The 22798-nt window shown below is 38.5% G+C and overlaps 1 protein-coding gene across 5 annotated transcripts in view; it reads right to left on the reverse strand.

Annotated features, from left to right (window-relative positions):
* Positions 1-22020, reverse strand: part of LOC309439317 (janus kinase and microtubule-interacting protein 1) — a 119452-nt gene extending 97432 nt beyond the window's left edge. For 2 of the 5 annotated variants that reach the window (XM_082051743.1, XM_082051750.1), the window contains exon 1: positions 21881-22020. The gene's annotated coding sequence lies outside the window, so the exon portion shown is untranslated. Of the gene's footprint in view, positions 1-17047; positions 17172-21455; positions 21555-21880 lie in introns of those variants that run through there. The other 3 variants (XM_082051745.1, XM_082051744.1, XM_082051746.1) reach the window with 3 other exon arrangements.
* Positions 22021-22798: the final 778 nt, after the last annotated feature.

The raw sequence follows: 22798 nt of genomic DNA on the forward strand, positions 1-22798 counted from the left end.
TATCTGGAAGACCTTTATAGAACCATGGAAAAGAAAAATAAAGGGATATTTGCAAAAGCTGTGATATGACTTGATATGATATGATATGATATGATACAATAACAACAGAAATGGACAGGTGCTAGAGCTAAGACAGGCCAGGGACAAGTTGTGTCTCAGACCTTTACAAAATTAAAGTCCATTGATTTAATATCCATCTGAAAAGATAAACTAAAAGAGATCCTAATCAGAACATTACTATGAGATGGTTTCCTTCTCTGGGAACAGTGAGTGAATGGGAAGCTGTTGCTTGAGAGCATGGGGCTGAGAAGGGAAGCCAGCAGTTGAACCTATAAGATACTGAATGCAAAGTTTTAGTACTCCATAGGAAGAATATATTTTTATTTACAAACAGTAGAAAAACCTGGCTTGTAATAGTGCATGTTCAGATACTAAGTAAAATTTATTGTGATTTGGGTTTTTTGTAGACCTCTCTCTTGCTGGAAACTATCAGGAAAAAACTTTGTGAAGTAAAAGGGTATTACAAAAATAAGGCAGTAGTTGCTCCTAAAAAGAAAGATTTATCTTGGAATTATTAGAGTGAAATTTAACATATTTTCAATCAAATAAATATGGCATCCATACAATGATTTTTATTTAATTTATGTCTTGAAAATATAATCATTCAAAGGTAAAGTACTATTACAAATGTCTCTACACTTTCACTTATTCAACCTTTAGCAGTTTCCAAAATTTTATTCTTAAGCAAGCAACATTTATAGCAAGAAAGCTGAGAGAGCTGTATGTCCTATGCAAACTCCGTCACATAGAAAAAACACCTCAGTCTTCAAAATTAAGCTAATATTTCACAGTAAAAAGATAGCTTAGTAAACAAAAATCAAAACCAAATTATACAACAGTATCTCAGCTCCAGATGCTAATATAGGGCTGTCTGCTGCGTCAGGAGAAGGCAAAATTATAAAGTGAATATTATAACTCCTTTATAATCCCAAAGTGCAAACCTTCAAGTTCAGCTATTTGAAAGTTACAGATTATGCTGTCATTCCTATCAACTGTTCTGGTTAATTCAACAAAAATGCAATCATCTGCTTAGGCCAGCCCAGATCAGATTAGTATTGCCAAGTAACTGTCATACATAGACACTATATTGCCACGCTCATTAAAGTGGATGTAATTCACTGTCATCCTTATGTGTATACAAACAAAACTCATCTCCTTGGATATGACCACTTCCTTATGAAAAAGATAAAAAACCGTCTTTCCTTTGTATTCTTCCTATTTGCAGGTCTTCTCCCCTTCAATGTTTTAAAATTTATTATTATTGTTATTATTATAGCATGGCCTGTTTTATCCTTTTACACATTATAATTCCATTTTAATTTATCTCATTCCTGTAGTTATATGACTCCACTAAAACCGACTATCAATGTAGGGGGTAACAACTATATCCAAGATTTCTAGATGCCCCATCCTAAGCACTACACTAAGAAGGAAGAGTCATGCACTGCTAAGAGCCACCATTCCGGTCCAGGTGGGTTCAGCCCCATTTAGCGCACTGTCCTACCTCCAACTGCAGCCATAGGTGCCAACTCAGAGACAGCTGAGAACAGAGTGCGCATATGCAGTAGCATTTCTCCTGACTTCTGGCTCAGGGGACTTCACGAGCCTACAGTGAAATTCAAAAAGTAAAATACAGAAAACGAAGGATGTTGTAATTTTTTTCTCAATGTATCATTAAAAAGGAACAGTAGCAGAGAGAATAAGGAATTCAGGATAATGGTGAAACACACACTGCACTGGTGCAAACCCATTATTCAGTAGTTCAGAAGTTGCAGAACAATGACAGCATGCCTCAAACATTAAGGCTATGTCAGTTGCTGCTCTTTTTGTCATTCTTACTTTGAGATAAATCAGAGGTCTATGTGCATGCCGTAACACTGCTATTCTTTTCTTCCCCTTTGGCCTGATATAGTCACTGTGGTCTGGGAATTTTCACACAAAGAGTACCCTGCTTGGTTTCAGATGAGGGGAAAAAAAAATCTATATGCAGGTCATGATGCAATCATGCCCACTGTCCTAGTATATTTACAAACATTACATAAACCAGCTTCAGAAAATAAAATGGAACAAGACCTTGACATCTTTAGAGCAGCCTTCTTAGCAAAACTTCAAGATAAACAGATGTGTACAAGTGCTATTTAAATTCAGCTGGTCTTGAGAGACAGATGAATAACAAAATAAATAAAACTGATTTCACACTCTAAAGTGTTGCCAACACATGATTCTCCAGTAAGGTGGAACTCTAGTTGCGAAGTTACCACCAAGAGCAGGACACCTATAGGAACAGTCCACACAAAGCATTAGAGAACGGCTGTCTCATAGCAAGGGCCATTCCAAACTAAAGACAAAAAACACAATGCAAGGTACCAATGACCGGGATTTTATCTGAACATTTTCACTTTTCCTGCCTTGAAAGAATTTGTATACTTGCCAAGGATATTAAAAAAAAAATCTGGACTCATTCACTCTACATATGTGATGCATAATGAGCAAGCCAAGACTTCTAAGAAGATAGAATTTACTGCCCATGAAGTATAAATCTGATGCGTTTATTAGCCACCTAGGGTGTGCAGTAGCAACTCAGTGCAGTACATCTCCACATTTTCCTGCCTGGGAAATTCCAGACGGAAATACAGCTGCCCCATCACTGCTGGCCTTACAAACTACTCTCTCACAGATCCTGTCTGCATTTTTTTTACTTCAAAATATGAAGGTTGTGAATTTACATTCTTATTACTAAGCCATGCATCACATTTCTGGCAGATCTTGTACTGTAAATAATTTAAACCATAAATCTGATAAAGTGACTTCTGATAGAATTTATTTTTATAGTAACACCTGCAAAATACTTTGTTAGCAAAAGAGAAGCTGAATTTCTAACAGATTATAGAGGGCAATTTGAGTTCATTCACACACTCCTAGGAAAAAAAAAATGGGGAAAATGACTTTATTATTACAGTACTTATATCTAGAAAACCTATCCAAGTATTAAACATATACCCAAACACACTAAAGGAGCATCAGTCACTGTATAAGTTGAAAAGAATTTCAATGGGGACAATTTCAAAGTTAATCTGGACAAAGTGCAGAATAGAATTTCAGAAATGCTCAGAGAACAAGCTGAAAATGGGACTGCTTGTCACATAAACATGCTGTCTTTATCTAGGGATAAAAAGCAAAGCTGATAGAATATTGTAAGTCTTGTCCAGGTGGAAAAACCATCATCTGTAACATCACCTAAGCTAGTACAGATAAAAAGCTCAGGGATAGACAGACTCAAACTAGCAAAGCCACATCTTGTTAAAGCATATGTCGCCTGTCTACAACACTTCTAACACATGCTACAACATACTGGATGCATTATCACATTTATTGCCTTGACAACAAAGCTAGAATTAATAGTATAGGGCAGTACTTGTTCCATGGAACTAAAATTCAAGAGGAAGCAGAGAATGTATGAGCTGAATTTTCAGATGCTATCTGAGATGTTTTTCTGAGATGCAGACAAAAAACTAAGATTCTTTAAAATTTACTAGTTCACTAGGAGAAAATGATTTTTCACAAGGCCTTCCCAAATGCTGCTCTGTGCCTGCCAAAATAATTATAAAAAAGGAAAATTATGGAACTCCACTGTAAATAAAAAGTGTTTAAAAAAAAAAAATAGAACCTTTCCATTTTTTCAGGTTTCTTTTTCTTTTTTGACTTACAGCTGAGGTTTTGGTGTTTATCTTTAATTTTTTTTTTTTTAATCTAAATAGAATGTATTGTAATAATCAAGTCTATTAGTACCATACAAGTTTTAAAAGAAACATTTTCTCCAGTTATGATCTTGGATACTACATTTAGAAAAGATCTACTGAAAATAACTTATATCAATTCACTACTTGAGACCCTTGCCCCTTATCATTGTTATTTAGGAAAAAAAAAATTAAATTAAAAATCTTATTATTGTTACACAATACACCAGTTTTGTTCCACCAGAAAAACCCTAAAGTACCTTGAAAACATTTTATCAGCCAAAAATTTGTCCCACATGATGTGGAGAAAAGAGTGAAAAACTGCAACACTGATGAACTTACAAGCAATGTTTAAGTTACCAAGAAACAGTCTTACTTTTGGCTTTTAGTCACATTAATTACATTTTGGGAACTGAGCCCTTGCTTTTTACATTTTTAGTGCATGACATAAGAACGGTTTTCTTTCTGTCTAGAAAGGATTGTAATAAAAACAGTAAGGTGTTTCTAATGGAAATACTCCCGTGAGGATTTGGTTTGTACTACATATATCAAACACAACTTTCACAGCTCCTAATCTCTAAAATTAAGACTTGAGTTCAATAAATAATTTCCTTTTCATTAGTAAAGCAAAGAGTATGAAATTAATTATTTTTATGTCCTCATTAACTTGCTAATATAAACTGTTTAAAATGCAAGAACATATATAAACCAGCAAATTTACTGCATGCAGTGAATTAATAGAAGGACTGTTGGAGCGAGTTCAGAGAAAGGCAATGAAGCTGGTGAGGGATCTGGAACACAAGTGTGATGAGGAGCGGCTGAGGGAACTGGGGCTGTTTGGCCTGGAGAAAAGGAGGCTGAGGGGAGACCTTATCGCTGTCTGCAACTACCTGAAAGGAGGTTGTAGCATGGGGGGTGTTGGTCTCTTCTCCCAAGTAACTACTGAAAGGATCAGAGGAAATGGCCTTGAGTGGCACCAGGGGATGTTCAGATTGGATATTTGGAAAAATTTCTTCACAGAAAAGGTTGTAAAACATTGAGAGAGGCTGTCCAGGGAAGTGTTGGAGTCACCATCCCGGGAGGTGTTTAAAAGATGTGTAAATGAGGTGCCTAGGGACATGGTTTAGTGGTGGACTTGGCAATGCTACATGGGACTTGATGATCTTAAAGGTCTCTTCCAACACAAACAATTTATGATTCCATGACTGAGTTTCCCAACGACTCACAGAGTGAGTTTGGGTTTGGGTTTTCTTGGGGGTTTTCTGTTAGTTTGGGGGTGGCGTTTGTTTGTTTAAAGTCTACTGCTATAGCTAGAACTTACAACTGGACTGTACCTGGTGGACACAGCAGGACCTTATCAGACTTGCACAAGTTTATCTGAGGAAAAAAAATAACAGTCATTATGAATATGAATTATGCTCTTCGTGTCTCCAGCTAAGGCTTTCACTCATGCCAAATCATGCTCATTTCTAGACATGCATATGCACCTCTAGCAGGCACAGCACTGGCTTCATATTTGGAACTGAACATAACTTTACCTCTGATGTGTCACCACATGGTCACAGCGAAAAAGCAATGCTACACTATGAAATGCAACTCATGGTGTAACAAACAGATACTGAAAACTTCCACACTGTCAATTGTGGTGCTGCTTACACAACCGCTACTCAATACTGATGTCGTCAGCATGAACTTTACAGTGCCAACACCAGGATTTTTAAGACCAGAAAGTTTAATCAAAGCACTGGCACATATCTTTTCAATCTGTCTGACTGCTGTGTATAACCAGTAGTATATACAGTTCCATAGGAACACAAACACACAATTATGCATCCTGGCAGCTATATGCAAAATTATGTCATTTTTGACTGCAGGTCAAGGTGAGGCCCTACAGAGAAATTGATATATAAAGCTGTTTAAAACCTACTTGAACTCTCACGTTAGGAATAGGGTACTTGTGGGGTTTGTTTTGTTTGGTTTGGGTTTTTTTTTCCCCAATCTTTTGAATGGAAACCAGAAGCTTATGAATAATGTCCATAGAGAATGGGGCTTATAAATAATTACACAAATAGTTAGATTTTTATAGTAATATAAAATAAAATAATATTCAACACCTTACTAAGCAAGACTGCTTCTGGAAGTCAATAGAAATTTAGTAGTTCTCAAAAAGAAGCTGAGAAAATCTACATATTACTTTATCTTGAATACATTTCCTTTACTCTTTTTGTGATTGTGATATACTGCAATATTATATATTTTAATTGGTAGATTTTTATAACTAGTGTTTTCTGTAATTTTGCTGAAGCATCCTTCAAGGTTATAGCCTAAAACAGAAAAAGCAAGAAATTTATTTTACAACTTGATTAAAAGACAAATAGATTAATGAAAGGTATGTTGTATGTATTTCAAGTTTATTCCAATCTGACTAGCTAACTAATATTTTCATTTAAAAAAAAACCTAAAACACCCTAAATAATAGTAATAAATTCACAATGAATTTCATGAAAGATTCACCAGTGAATGTTATTTATGTTTTCATTGTTCTTTTGGTTTTAAGCATAGCACTGAGAAGGTGGAAAAAAATCAGACTACTGCTGTCTGTAGAGTGACTTTATGGTAACCACGAATTAGATTAAACTACAGAACTATATTTAACCTGAGAAGATAGGGTCTCATTTATGTAATCCTGCTTTAGGAGCTTCTAATGAGTTACTGCAGCCTAACCCAGATATGCTGCCAGCAAGTCCCCTGCCCTTTCATGTCAACACAATAATAAGAGTACAATTTCATTGTAAAAATTGCTGCACAGCACAAAGAACTCTCTTGTTAGAGATGTTGATCATCAATATAATCAGTAATCTAAAAATAAACTTCTGCCTAATTTAACTTTTATTTATAACACAGAGGCTTTATTTTTATCTGTGTTACATTTGCTGTATAGCCATAGTCACAGTGTTAATAAGAGATTCTTGAGGCAGGGAAATAGTCAATGGAATTATGTAAGTAAAGAAATTGATAAGTTCTTTCACACTAGAGCATTCACAGAGAGAGTAGGTGCCTACGTTTACAAGCAAATGAATGCATGCAGGAATTACTGAAAGGTGATTTATATGTTAAGTGAATTATCACCACCATGGCCTCTTTTTGCTTTAGAAGTCCACTGACAAGAATGCTCATCCATCTCAGAAATGTCTTCATCTTTTAGAGAGCATCCACTGGAGAGTCCTGCATTCAGCCACCTGTCTGGCAGACACATATGGCACTTGGGGACCAGGGGGGCCAGGGTGAGCGTCCGTCACTCGGTAACATCTGCCAGCTGATCAAAAGTGGCATTAATGAAATTCTAAAAGGAGTTTAGTTCACTCCTTCATGCTGAAAGACAGCTGTAGTGACAAAAGGTGTACAGAGAAACCAGCACATTAAGATGATAGATAGTAAAAGGAGCAGGGAAAAGGATGCAGCTCTTCAGAACATGCTTTTTGACCCAAGTCACCTACAGTGAACACCTTGCCAAATACAATCATAGTACTGTTTGCCATCAAGCAACAGCATGAAATGTAAAACAGCAATGTAAGAAACAAGGACAAGGACCCAACTACAAACCAAAGAAAAAATTAAGAATTCATAATTATGATTTGTCATTGCATCACATACTTCAGTACCTGCTGTTTCTAGATTTGACTCTGTTTAAAGAGTTATTAGCATTAAGATTGTCTCAATAAATGATCATCATGAAAAAGTTACATGTGCACAAGTAGTTTCAATTTCCATGTCACTAGTTACATTCTTTATGAATTTCAGTGTCACTAGTTATATTCTTTACACTATGTCTACTTATATTGTGTATAAAAGAAAGGCATTAAAAATGCAGTTTAAAGAGCTGCAGTTTCAAATCATCACATTTTCTCTGGGGGACCAGGATGCCTTTCTCTGTTCTATCAGGTCAACAGATTTCAAGATTCCAAGAATAGCAACTATATCAGGAGTGGAGACAGGACATTCCCAAAGCCAAACAAGGCAATAGACCATAAACGTAGTATCTTGGCTTCAAATGGAAATTATTTCCCTGTAAAGCTAAGGCAATAGCCCAGTGGTAAGTTCTTCCATTAATTTAGCTCTTCACAAAGGAAACAGTGAGGTGCTTCATAGAAAAATAGTTTACATTAATTTTATTTAAGTTTATTTATCAAAAAAACATGGTGAGTGGGGGGAAAATGACCTCTTTTTAGCAAAATAAGAGAATACAAAGTTTATGGGAAGAAGGAAAAAAAACAGCACATTTGATGACTAGTAATCTGAAACTTTAGCTTGTTTATCTATTACATACAAACAGATCAGAGATTCTATTCTATGATGGAAATGATTTTTGTTGCCAAGATTTTCCTGCCTGAAGCTACCATCTGAAACATGGAAAGCTGCCCTTTGTGAAAGTGGAAAAGCAACATGAAGAGGAAGCAGAAGATAATTATTTTCTGTTTGCCTCCTTATTAAAAAAAGTCACCTGTTACTTTTAAACACTGTTCTATTTAACTACCGTTTTCCTGTTGTAAATTTGTATAATTTAATGTATCTCAAAAGTCACAATACTGTACATGGTCTCCACACTATCAGTACTTTCAGTGTTGGTTTGGTTGTTCACACGAAACATGTTAATGCAGCTCAGTCTGGGAGAGAGTGAGACACGAATCCTGTTCCATACCCAGTCACTGGGATCAATTACACAGTCAGGGCCAGACGATGAACCCTCTCACAAGAACCATTCACTTAAGAGAAAAACAGAGGAGGAAAGTCTAAATACCATTTTTGATAAATGTTGCTATGATAAACTCAAAGACTGATTTTTAGCATCCTTCCCAAGCTGAAGAGAGCCAATCTGTAGCTCCAAGAAGTAAACAATACAATCAGTGGATTAAACTGACAGTAAGCAGTGACTCAGCACATGGATTGAGCCTCAAACTCTTAATAATAGATTTATAACATATTTAATATTTACCAGGGTGGTTACACTGAAGGAGGAGGAAAAAAAAAGCCCTGATGCTAACTAAAAGTAAAATCAGAAATTAGAAATTGGAAAAGAAGAAAAAAAAGATCATTTTTCTTAGTGTAAGGGCAATTCAGAAAAAAATCATTAAACAAAAACACTTTGTAAATTTAAAGTCATTTATCACCACGTCATCTTCAAACAGAAAGCTGATGTTGAATTCAGAAAGATAAATCCCATGCTTAGTGGCAATAAAACTTACTATAAAATGTGTTTCTTTGGCATTATACAGGTAGATTTGAATCTGAAATTAACATCTATGATTAAAATTAATAATATCAAGACATTATGAATATTAATAAAAGTATATTACACAAATATATGTACAGATAATCCATGCAGATTGAAATGCATATTCCATTTTACAGAGACAGATAATCTCAGTGGAAGAAAATAAGCAATTAGGTAAAAAGGAAATCTGGAATGAAACAAATATCACAAAAAGTCTGAAGCTCAAGTTACGCAGAAGGCTTAGGTGCTTCATGAATAGAGAAGGAAGAAAACTTCAATAACTGAGAAATCATGCTATGAGGGAGAAGGAGGACGAGCAACTGAGTATGAAATAATATGCAGATTATTGTATGGAGACAGGAAATATCTGAATATAAATACTAGTTACGAAAAACAGAATGGGTTTTAGCAGTGTTAGGAAACACATAACTAAGAGCTCCAACTTACATAGAGGTCAACACCATGAACAGGGCATTGTCCTGCTGGCTCAGTATCTCATGTAGAAGGATGACAAATGAATTTATTCCTTTCCTGCCATGTGAATAGGCAGAAGGATAACAAACCACCAGTTTAGAGAACTCAGCTTTCTGCGTTATCAGGAACAGGATGATAGTTTTGTCTCCTTGACATACTTCCGCAGCAAGTATTCCAAACACAGAAGCAGCAGATGAAACCCCTCTGATACTAAAAGATAAAACAAACCTCTGTACAGAGACTATTATTCCTGACACATATACTTAGGAAAAGAAGCAGATGTAAGTTCCAACGCAGTTTCCAGACTGCCTCTTTGTTAGTTGCAGTGATGTAAGTATCAATTCTATACTGTATTGTAGCTCCACTGCAGGAATACCCAAGGCAAAATGGCATGCAAGTATACAAGTCTAGCCACATCTTGCAGCTTAATGCCCCAATGCAACCCAACATTATTAGAAATGCTATTAAAATTTTATTTTCTTGCAATAAAAAAATTAATTGTTTACATTTCTTTGAACACAAACACCACAACATTTGCCAGTCTACTCCAAATACAAAACCAGAGAAAGAAGTGCAAAATTTAATTGAACTACTTAAGTAATGAAGCTTTGATATTTAATTGATTTGCCTGAAAATGTAAATTACTAAAAAAAAAAAAAATATTATTTTAACCTGACAGTCCCATGGAGACCACTATTCCTCACTACAATGCAGGCTTATTCTAAGCTGTTTATTAGCACAAATACAGCTAACAGCCTGAAAAAAAGAAATCCCGGATCTAGAGCTGGCTTTGAACTTCAGCTTGCCAGAGTTATAGCTTAAAGCTTCATTTTCAGATCTGCACAGGTACTAACCAACCCAGTTTGAAGCCCAGACAACAGCACCAAGAGCTGACAGTCTTCAGTGCCACTCTACAGCTGCATATGCCTGTATTTCCCGTAACTCATTTCCCACATTCCTCTTGGGCTCAGCTATTTATTAGTCTATATGGATTTTAACACCATTTAAGTCTTCAGCCACATGGTTGGCACCATTTCTGCAACACCCTGCTCATGTAAGTCAAACAACCATAGATAGTATCATTCTGCATTTCACTAGCTGACCAAAATATCACAGTATATATTGCTCCACTGTGACCTAGAAGCTTTGATACATCACAGAAGGTGATGCTTGGATATGCCATGAAATTGTCTCAAGTTGCTCCAGGAAAGGTTTAAATTGGTTATTAGGAAAAATTTCTTCACTGAGAGGGTTATCAAGCACTGGAACAGGTTGCCCAGGGAAGTGGTTGAGTCACCATCCCTGGAGGCATTTAAAAGACGTGCAGATGAGGTACTTAGGGACATGGTTTAGTGGTGGACCTGGCAGTGCTATGTTTACAGCTGGACTAAATGATCTTAAATGTCTTTTCCAACCTAAGTGATTCTATGATTCTATGCTTTAAAAATCTATGGAGAGATGAAAACTCCTTAATGGATGGGATGAAGTCTCTGTAAAGGGATGTCAGGCTAGAGAGGATTTGTTCTTGTACAGCTGACTCTAATTCGAAGGGGACAGAAGAGGCACTAGAAGAGACCTTGCTGGCAAGGAGAGAGGGGAAGGAACAAACCAGAGGATCTGCAGTCAGAGAAGTGTGAGTGCATGTGCAGGGCCACATTCCAAAGAAAACCAGTTTTGCTGTCAACAAATCGTAACATCTCAGCTGAGCATACTGAAAATATTTACCTGAAAAAAAAGGAAACATATCAGGAACTATTACTACTTTACAGTTTTGCATGGAGGGGAAATTATAAATAGTCTGTGAAGGCTTGTCCAGGAATTTCAACATGTGGGTTACAAGCCATGTCTCTGCTCTTGACATTTTGTTTAACCATCCTGCAATACAATTTTATGTGCTACCCCAGAAAAGTCACACAACAGCAAAGTCCAGCATACTTCAGGTCTCCGAGTTGCTATAAAGTTAAAACCCATATGGAAAAGAGGTCTGTGGTTTTCTTCAAGGGATTCAGAACACAATCAGGTGGACTCCCATCCTCCACAAAATGTAAATTAGAATGAAACATTTATAATTTCTGTAACAGCAACTTGTACAAAGAAAAAAGTGAGATTTTATTTTCCTGGAGTGACATATGTGCTGTCTGCATAGCAAGTTACAGTGAGGACAGCAATGGTCATGATCATGTTCCAATGGTGTCTGCGCGCAGCACTTCCACCTAGCACATGACATACAGTGTTTCCACCAAACACTTTGGGGCCAAGAACAGTTTCACAAGCCTAGCAGAAATTAACAAGAAAGTTCTCAAAACATGAAGAAAGACAATCTAATATGTTATTTGGAGAAAGTTAAAACCTATTTGCCCACAACAGGTAAGAAAAACCTCAGCACCTAACACACAACATCTGAGGATTTCCACACTGATACTCATGAAGATGACTCTATACGTAGTTGACAACAAAACGATCAGCATTATTCTTTGCTGCTTATGTGCTCCATGTAACATGTAAGCTGCAGGTACACACATTTCTGATGGAGTCACTCAGAAAGACCAGCCTCAACACCTACTTCCTTCATTGGTACAGTACCACCTGTGAAACTGATTGCAGCCTTGCACCAAAAATGGACTTTCCAATACTGAACCGGAGGCTCACAGACCTTGTAGTGAAAACTACAGGTTCACTAAACCATCACTCATGGGGCAATAGTAACTGCCGTCTTTATTGCCATAGCCACCTCACTGGGATATTCCAGCATTGCGAGAATCAGGAAAATGTTGCATGTATACATTGTAAGAATTCTCCTGCTTCAAATGCACAGCCATTTATTGGCACCCAAAATCTACTACGTACTGCAGTGCAGTGACCATACACTGCCTGTCCTGCACCCAAAATGTCAGTCTATCAAGAATCTACAGCAATTCTCAATAGTGGAAAAATCACATAGCAAATAACTCTGTTTTGCCAAGCTAGTGTACAGGAGTTCCCTCTGTGAACTGTCAACACCTCGAAGGTTCAGAAACAAACACAGAATTGCTTGTGTGTCTCCAGGGCCTTCTACACATACTACCCCCTTCTGGAGAACTTCATGCAGGCCTGAGGTCTGCCACCAAACAGAACAGACTCAAACAGAGGTCATACACAGATTCGAGTCAAACATGTTGGTGGATTGAGAATATCACTCACCAGAAACACTGAAGCTTACTGACAAAATGCTAAGAAATAAGTTCTAGAGCAGTTTAAATGAGAAGGGCTTCGCTCTTGAACCTGAATTGACAATAAAACTAAGCACAAGCAACCAAGTCCTAGCAACACAGGGATGGATCACTTGAAGGTTTGTGACATTAGTGTTCCCAGGCAGATTAGATGAGTCTCAGAACTACCATACACCTTAACAGAATTTATTCATGTTATAAAACTAACTCAGCACATTAGTGAATTAGATCAGGGAGAAGGTCTGTGCACCTCTTCAACTGCTAAAGTTTTGGACTGTGGTCCCAAGATCACATTTGTCTATCAAAACACATACAAGCGCTCACATTCCCACTTCTCGTGGCAAGTTCCACCACTGTGCTGCGGGCCATTCTAAAAGCTGAAAAAAATCCTAGTTTTTAGACTTTACTTCAGATTAAAGAAGGATATATATGTATTCAAACCCCCCAAAACTGTACCAGCTCTTACCATGTACAGAGGTAAGGCTGTTGGTCATGGTCACAATAAATTTAACTACTACAGTCAACCTGTCCACCTAGACTATTTGTTATTGACATCCAGTGTAAATCCAGAACACGTGCAATAAAGTTGATGGATGTGTGGATGATGGATCCATGTTACGCAGACTGTAGCTGAGATCAGAATCAAACCAGTCAATAACAAGAGGGTTCTTATTTTTCTATCTAAAAGCCACAACCGTTGTAGGAGACAACCCACAACATGTGTATCTCCTGTGAGGTGGCGTGTACCTCAGGCAATATAAAACAAAACAGAAAAGAAATGGTCTGTGTAATTCAAGAACTCATCAAAAATATGAGTTTCCCATTGCACAGCACCATTATGAAAGAAGAAATCTAAGCCTTAAATAAACAATTCCTTCCCCCTACTAAAAAAAAAAAAAAAAATATATAGCAGAAAATAGAATGACATGGCTTAAACTGTGCAGAACATCCATTCCTCCATCATGAAAAGCACATAGCAAGATAAGAACACGTAGCATTTTGCCATCAACAAACTGCCTACATAAACACCCACTCTTTCTTATTTTCTCTGTAGCATATTCTTTTAACTCATCTCCTTCTGCATCTTTCTCACAATTATTGACTTACCTACTTTCTGCAGAGATTCTTCAGACTTGTTTTCACATGAAAACTGACCATGCAAATAGTTATTCTCTTACAGTCAGTTCAGAATACATCATTTTAATTTTCCTCTCACACTGTACTTATATACCAAGAAAAATAATTTCCCTGAGAAACAGAGAGGTTATTCCAGAGTATCTGAAATCTGAAATAACTAGAGCAGGAGAGTTATTCTGCAGATCTAAGCTTCATGCTGTGATAGATTCACGCATTGGGTCCCACCTCCCGGGAAGGAGCTGGCAATTACTGCATTCCAGTGCAGGCCCATGGATTTTTTCCAGCTCCCTTACTCCACATGCCAGTTACAGCTGATTATGGCAGCTGAACCAGTAATGCAGGTTTGCATCAGATGCACAAGAGCTAGACATACTAGATGTGAAAAAGCAAACCTGGGGTACATTTTTTTTTTCTGCAGATAAGAATTATTGTTCTTGGCAATAATTATATTTATGGCTCTGCTTTACCAACACCCGACAGAATTTTAGATTTACAGATCTAAATCTGCAAGAAATACGCAGTATTTATTACCTACAGTGATATGGGGACACGTTCTCAAAAATTTTTAGATATACTTTTGCTTTGTGTGAGGAATCAGCAATTAATTAGAAATCTATGTTGCTTTTGTGCTCTTTAAAGGATTAACTTCTCTCACTTCCTGAACAGTATATGTATTAAGTACACTAAGTACTCTGATTCGAGCTGAAACACTGTTTAAATCAGAGATATCTCCAATACATCACCTCATACAGTACAATCTGGCATTATTATGAAATTATGCTATAGTACTAGTGTGCAGGTATCATCTGTATCATCTAGTTCATCAGATATACTGTCTCCACAAACATATTTATTTCAGTGTTAATCCTTGAAGTATTTTCTGAGTGCACATTTGTGAACACACACAAAAACTCTCTGCATTTACTGTTTTTTACTCTTAAAAGCCACTGCTTTGATATCTAATAGCTAGATTCCTAGTAGCTAGCTAAATAGACTAAATCTAGCTCAGATATATCTAACCGTGGCTGTGATCATGTTTCCCACTGTGTTGCAGAAATAACCACCTATCTTATAGCCTAGAAGTCATCTAGGAAACGCTAAGGTGAAAAGATGGGGAAAAGTAGAAGAAAACCCAAAATATTTCAGATTCTCTTGCACAGTGGACAATAGCAAAAAAAAAAAAAAAAAAAAAAAGTATTCAAAACCCAATATATACACAAAGAATTTGTTATTAACACAAAGGCACGGTTGGTACCACTAGCTGAATTCAGGAAAGCTTTTTTTGTGGCTTGGTTTTTTTTTTTGAGTTTTTTGGGGTTTTTTGTTTGTTTGTTTTCTGCAAGAGGTAGCAATAGCCCTGACTTCTTGGCTGGTAGAATGTAGAATCTACAATATCCTCAGAACTGTAATGCATGATGGCAATCCATTCAAAACAAACCAACTAAACCAAACAAAACATTCATAATGAGATACAATGAGATGTCAGGAATAAAAGAAATAGCAAAAAATTATGCATTTTCAAGGTAACTCATAGCAGAGAATACAAGTTAATGCCATTCAACAGTGAAACTCATTTAAAAATACAAAAAGGCTCATCTAACCTTCCCACTCAAGTATATACATCTTGAGTTCTTGAGCAGGAGGTTCATCTTCGAGAGTTCAACCTTTCTTACAAATGCAGTTTGAAATCGGTCAACAAATGCAAATATTAGTCATAGGGGACTAAGAGCAGAAGCATTTAAGCCGCACTTCCACAGGAAGCCAGGCTACAGCAAATGTAATTAAAGTTTTTAGTAAGAGTTTGCCATTTTACTAAAAGACTCAGAATTACTAGAACAGACACTGAGTGTTGGGGCACAGCATCCCATCCTCCCTCCCCACGTGGTAGTGGCCAGTGCCTCATGCAAAAGCTAATAGGATTATTATCTTCTAGTAGGATTATGCTGCACAGAGAAGCTGAAGTCTGCCTTTTTGAGAAATAAGTCCATCATCCTTATTGGTCAGCTGAATTATTTTCTTTTGCCATAGCGCAGATAGGTTTTCATTCTGATCTTTCTTAAAATGGGTAGTCTCAAAGAACATCAATATGAGAAGTTGGGATAAAATGCACTTACAAATCTTTTTCATTTTTTTTTCTCCTGGTTTAAGAAATTGAGAGTCCAGGAAGGAAAATGAGAGGAAAAAGTACTGGATTCTTCCATAATAAATAAAGGTCTGCTACACTAAATTAGCAAGAGTATAATTGTACTATAGTCTATACCTAACAACATAATGAATGATGAGACATGATCTGTTCTATAGGAAATACCAAGGTGTGACTCAGAGTAGATCAACATAAGGTAAAAACATTGTGAAAGTGGTGCTTTACACCTTGATAGGAAAAAAAGCTGTGTTTTGGGGGTTTCATCTCCCATTTCTAAGTAATTTAGAGAAGAAACACATCACAATGCACTCTCCATCCTGGTAGAGACTACAGTGTGTTTACATCCAGATAGCATAGGAAGAACTACCTGAAGGATTTACTCCAAAATCATAGAAATACTTGCAGCTTAGACACTCAGAATAACTGTCTCATGAAGTATAAAATCTGCTGCAGAAACATGTCCTGATTAGACTCAGTATACAAGTGCATCACATTGCCACAAGTATTTATAAAGGTGAAGAACAAGCTTTTTCAGAGAATTAGTAGTTCACAAGAGAACAAGGCTTGTCCCTTTGGATGCAGTTCAAATGCAAGCCAGTAATAACAAGTACAAAACATTTGATAATTTCTTAACATAAGTAGAAGCATTATGGTGTAGTAAATAAACAGTTACTAGGTGCTGGACACTGCTCTAGATAGAAAACAGAAAAATAAAATCAAATCTCAGCCTCATAATCACCAACATTTTGGGAAGTCTTATTAAAATTGGTCTTCATTAGATAGATAAGATATTCTTCATTCTGATCATTAAAGAAATAAGATAGTTTTTGAAGAATCCAAGGAAAATGGCTCCACAGTGGCTCACTCTTATTCTCACTATAAAATAATAATAGTAACAATAATATACTTCAGTTTCAATTACACCAACATGCCACTTGGCTCACTTCATCTTAAAATAAATAGAATTTGAGTGCATCATACCCACAGGGGAAAAAAAGCAAAATCACTTCCTCACCTGCACAGTGAAGTCAAAGCAACGAGCTAAGCAGACAGTGCCCATAATGATGGTTGACAACCATGTTTACCTTAGCTAAAGGGACACCATTTATTGAGGTTACACCCAGGAAGCCATGCATTCCATCTTCAGCACATGCTTCACTTTGCTGCTAAATCAAAAGTGAAACTGCAAAATACAGCAGGGTGACACTAATGACACTTCCGTACTGAATGGAAAGGTAACAGCTCTCATAAGAGCAACTAAAAATGTTCAACACTGATGTCTTGTCAAAGACAACTGAAATGGAGGATAACTGTCAGCTATCCAAGAGGATGAAAGTAAGTCAAAATGGCACCAAAAAATAAATTTAAAAAACCCATACTTTCTGAAACAGCTCCCCTTTTCCTTGCTTTCAAAATGAGGTGCTAGAGAACGGGTAAAATACTGTTAAGGTGGACTGAAACCAGCAGAAAACATCAGAGTTATGAGAGACATATTCGTCCTCCTACAGTTGTGGCTATGTCCAGCATTTAGCAGGGAACAAATAAGCAACACAGAAACAAATACATATTGAGCTGATAATATAAATAGTTTCCCTCTTAATTTTACACTGATGAACACCAACTCATAGACTAAATATACAGTTTTTTTAAAAACATCTGCAAGAAACAAAACAAGTAATATTTACATCCAAGTTCTCTTGTCATTGTGAAAATAAAATGGAGATGCTCTTCAACCATCTTCCACTAAAAACAAAGCAAAACCAAAGCAAACCAAACCAATGTGGACTGTGCTTTTTGAGGACATAACCAATATATAAACATGTATTTACCCTTTCTAAACATCTCGTGATTTAAGTGATTTTTGCTTAACTTTCAGACTTTCACCTCTAGAAACTGATTTCAGTTAATCAGGTTATTCCCCATGTCACCAGGACAGCACTAAAACAAATACATGTGTGTATATCCTTATATATTCATCTGCTGTCTGACTTAATAGCTGCAAATGGAAGCTGCAGGTGGGAGCTTCCCAAATACATTTGGTTCTTCCTTTGCATTCACGAATTTGTTTGATAGCATATATGGTAAAGAAAGAATGCATCAACTTCAAAGATAGTTGGAGAATGAAGTGACAGATCTATGAGCCTGGCATTGGGCTGAGGGGAAAAGGAGAAGTCCTCATCTGTCATAACACAGAGCAGAAGTTTCTCTTAAGCTGCCATTCTTATTAGATTAATGCAGAGATGGAATATTGCAAGTAAGGAAGTAATCAACTTGAAGTTTTAGTGGTCTCAAAGAAAGGTCTACAAAAGCATTCCATGTGCTTAAAACAAAGAAACAAACAAACAAACAATTATTTATAATAATGTGAATAGAAGTATCACTGAAAAAGAATGAGTTAAAATTGAGCTTAAACTACTATGGTTCCATTTTCATAGACTCATAGAAGAGTTTCAGCTGGAAGGGACCTTAAAAAGTCATCTTGTCCACCCTGCCTGAAATGGGCAGGGACATCTTCAACTAGATCAAGTTGCCCCATTGAGAATGAATCTATACCATTTTTCTTGAACTACTGTAGGTATTTTCCCTACTACTGAAGTTAGGGCTAATAAAGTTTTATATTATAAAAAAAATCTTACCAAAACTTAAAAAGAAGATACAAAATTTGCATATACGATAAGCCTTCCCAAAACAAAAATAAAAGCTCTTTTTTAGAAAGTGAGTTGTCCAAGTTGTTTTATTTCCACATGTGAATAAACTATGAAACAACAACTATGAAACGGATTTTCTTGAGTAATGTAGAGTAACCTTGGAATAAGTACCATAAATCAGCAACTCTTCTAAATATGGAACTTTTTTTTAATGGAAAACAAAAGACATGGAATGGGTTTGTTCATATCAGTACACAAAGCTGCAATTAAGGCTGCATATTGTCCCTTCAAAATGAAGCAGAATACAGTTAATGAAAGTTGAGAGAAAAGGAAAAAAGTCAGGATTACAGACAAGAATGTGAGGAAGGATTTAATGGTTTGTTTTCTTGATGGTAGAGCAACTTTAGGTCAAAATTAATAAATGAATATATAAATTGAAATGTAATAATCATCTATACAAAGAGGCAATCCAGCCTCACCTTCTTCACTATTTTATGTTTCCAACATATATTTCGGCCAACTCCAGCTGGCCTTACATTGTCCAGAAATGTGCCCCAGGCCCATTTATTTCCTCAATGTACTTGCCACTCCTGTATCTCCTATTTTCTATCAGTGTAATCAAAAGGTTCAACAGAAAAAAAAAAAAAAGTGTAAGTGAAAATAACTATAAACATTTGAACAGATAATATTTAAAAGCAGAAACTGACAGCAGATCTCAGATAAACTGTAGATAAACTGTGATGGTGCTGAAGGAAACCTCAAATGCACATTAGCAGGGAGAAAAATACCGTAATTATAGGAAACAAAAAGCAGACTTGAATGAGAAGGACCGCTAAGAGAAAAAGCGTGATGAGGAAACTATTCTATCACTGTGTACCGAGATTAACAATTTAACATAGCACACCTCTTCAAATGCAAAACTTATTTTTACTTCAGGGTCAACCCACGGCCTCTTTGGAGCGTATTTCCAACACTTAAGTTCCCATAACAACAATCTAAGACACTAAAGGCACCTATACGTAAGTGGAGAGTGAATATTGCTCCAAACACTTTTTAAAAAAAAAAACAAAAAACAAAAAACACACCCACCTCTATCTGTACGCAAAACAAACATGTTGGGCAAATCTCTATACTAATGGCTTCTTAAAAACACTAATATCTCTTCAGTAGCAGGCTTAAGCTCCAAGGCTTCACTGAAGGAGTCCTAGGGGGCAGCCTCCTTAAACATGTAGAGGACCTTCCCAGACATTAGTCCCTCCACCCATGTCCCTCCACCTCTTCTAGAGCATCCAAGATTCTTGGTCCTTCTCTTGAAAACTCCAACATAGGGAGTGAATTCACATTAGCATCCACACTACGTGCACCCCTTCAAAAACAAAAACCCCCAAACCAAAAAGACCTCACACTACCTCAGGTGCAAGAAAGAAAGTCATCGCAGTGGACCAAGAAATATAAACCAGAAATAGCAGAGACTAAAAGCAAATATTTTAAGTCCTACAGAATACCACAGCTCCTATGTTACAATAACTAATTCTAGCATTAGTAATAGTAAAGCATGCATATTTTCAATGCAGAACAAAAGCACCATCTCAAAAGATAATGAGGCAGAATTTAAAGTCTTCATAAAAACCTTTCTGCCTAACTGCACCATGAATTACTGTGTCTTTACAATCAGAAAACATTTATTTTCAGCAGGCTTTGGAAAACCAGTACAAAGTGTATTCACTCCAGCCAGATAAAACCTGCAACAGAAACTGGCATCTCCCAGAGATGAAACACAGAAGACCCTAATAAGCATTACAGAATCCCCTTCCTGCATGAATACATATGCACATCATGCTTACTGTCAGTGAGGCCAATCATGTAAGAAAAGATGTTACTGTGTATACATCATGGGTCCTAAGCATAGAGCAAAAGGGAGCAAAAGAAACCTTGAAATGAATTGGGACTCACTCTCTTCCCCCTTACCAAATTTGTTAGGATTTCCTTCTAATAAACCTGTGAATTTTTAAATAAAATAATCAATGCCATCTGTTTAAATTAACATCATTTCTTTGGATTGTTTGATTAGACAGTGTGGCACATGCAAGTCATCTGTCAGGCTAGTAATATATGACTGATAATCCGTAAATAGCTAACAAAAATAATTATTGCTTGTTTGTTAAACCTGTGATCACTCCACCCTCTCTCTAAATGCAAATCTGCAGTGACTTACAGGTCTGATGGCTTCTTTAAGGGCTGAGGTAAAGAACTTTTTCTCAAAATCCCACACCTTCACTTAATGGGCAGCCAATAAACAAAAATTACACTTTATGCAGATATTCCTCTCATCCAGCCCCCTCCCCCGAGTGATCTGTTCTGTAGTGTTGCCATAGAAAATGGAAAGGAAGCCTCCAATTAGGGAAGAGGTCACACTTAAGCAGAGTTATTATGTAAATATCAGCCAGGCAGTACCCTGAAAAGAGAAAAAAAAAAAAAAGGCCTCATCCTGCAAGCCCTCCAAGGGCAGGCCTCAGCTTTGCTCTTGGAAAATCCATACCAGCAGGGCACGCCTTGCAAGAGCAGGTCTAAGCCCCGCAGGTTCTGCCAGTGACACCCGCCTTAACCCCCCCAGGTAAAGCCCAGGAGGAGGGAAGGGTGACGGGGCCTCGGCCGGGGGACCGGGATGCGCCGCACCGTTATCCCACCCTCCCGCAGGTATCGGCGGCTGCAGGACCGGCCGCGGGGAGGCCGGCAGGGATGGGTGAGCTCGGATGGGGGCCGAAGGGTTCGTACCCCCCGCAGCCGGGCGATCCGGGGTTCTCCCTTCCACACCGCGGCCGCGCCCCGGCTCGCTGATGGCTGCTGGGGAGTTGCGTGAGGACCAGGGCAGGCGGAGAGCCCGACCCAGCTGGCCCCCTCGGGGGGCAGGAGCCGCCTCTCCCCGGCTGCGGACAGGCTGCGCCCAGCCCCACCAAGGACCGGCCGCCCTTCCCGGGGCTTCCTCGCCCACCGGGCACCAGCACAGAGGGGCGAGCGCAGACGAGCACGGCTTCGCCCCACCCTGGGGTGCACTTTTTCCCCTCGGGCACCTCACATGATCAAAGTCTCCGAACCCGGCAGCATCCTCCATCCATTCATCCATCCTTCCTCCCTCCCCCACCCTCTCCTCCGCGCCGCCTCCGCATCACCCACTCGTGCCTCCCGCCGCCGCTACTCACCCACGCCGTAAGCGGCAACCGCGACAGCGCCCGCCAAGCCCTTGCCCTGCTTCTTCCTGGGAGGGACCGGCTGGCGCGATGCGGACGAAGCGGCAACGCTCTGCCAGCAGCCGCACCTCGCTGCCGGCGCCGGGCTCCCTCCCCAGCTGTCACCGGCGGCCCGCCCCCGCGACGCGGCGGCCCCGAGCGCACCCGCAGCCCCGCCCCCAGCGGGCGGGAGCCCCCGCGGCCGCCGCGGAGAACCCAGAGCGGCGGGCGCGGCGACCTCAACCTCGGCAGGTGGCCCGGAGCCCCCCGCCTGCTCCGGGAACCGCCCTCCCGCGCCGATGTAAGCGGCGTGCCCAGAAGTCACGGCCGCTCCAGTGGGGTGTGTGTAATATCCCCCTTACTCGGCTTGCGACCTCGGTAGAGGTGGACCCGTGCGCGTTAAGAATAGAGTGCTGAGAAGGATTTATCAATTTGATTTTTTTATGTTACGCTGTACCATAGCACACAAGAACTGGATGCGGAGTTGTCAGATTAACTCAACTGTTAGCACCCGCTATCTGTGTCAGGTGGCTGTAAACCCTAATACCATTTAAAACTTGATCATTTTCTTAGAATGGAACAGAATAGCTGCATGAGGCACTCAGGCCTGGGTTTCAAACCACACTGCCTCTTCTGCCCTGCCATACATTGGCTTTTAACATGCCCGTACTAAAATGGAGTTGGCAATTATATTTCCGTTGATCCACATTCACTAGAAAAGCATTTCAGATAGTTAAATACAAAGACCTCAGGGAGTGGGAATGGTCATGATAATTAGCTTAATGTTATGTTGATGGCTAATGCAGTATTTGTGTAATAGGCCCAGTATCAAAGAGAAAATAAGCAGTATTGCTGTTGTACTTGTTGTTTTGGCTTTTTGGTGGGTTTTTT

The sequence above is a fragment of the Streptopelia decaocto genome (genome assembly GCF_964273445.1).
Source record: "Streptopelia decaocto genome assembly, chromosome: 4".
NCBI classification, from domain to species: domain Eukaryota; kingdom Metazoa; phylum Chordata; class Aves; order Columbiformes; family Columbidae; genus Streptopelia; species Streptopelia decaocto.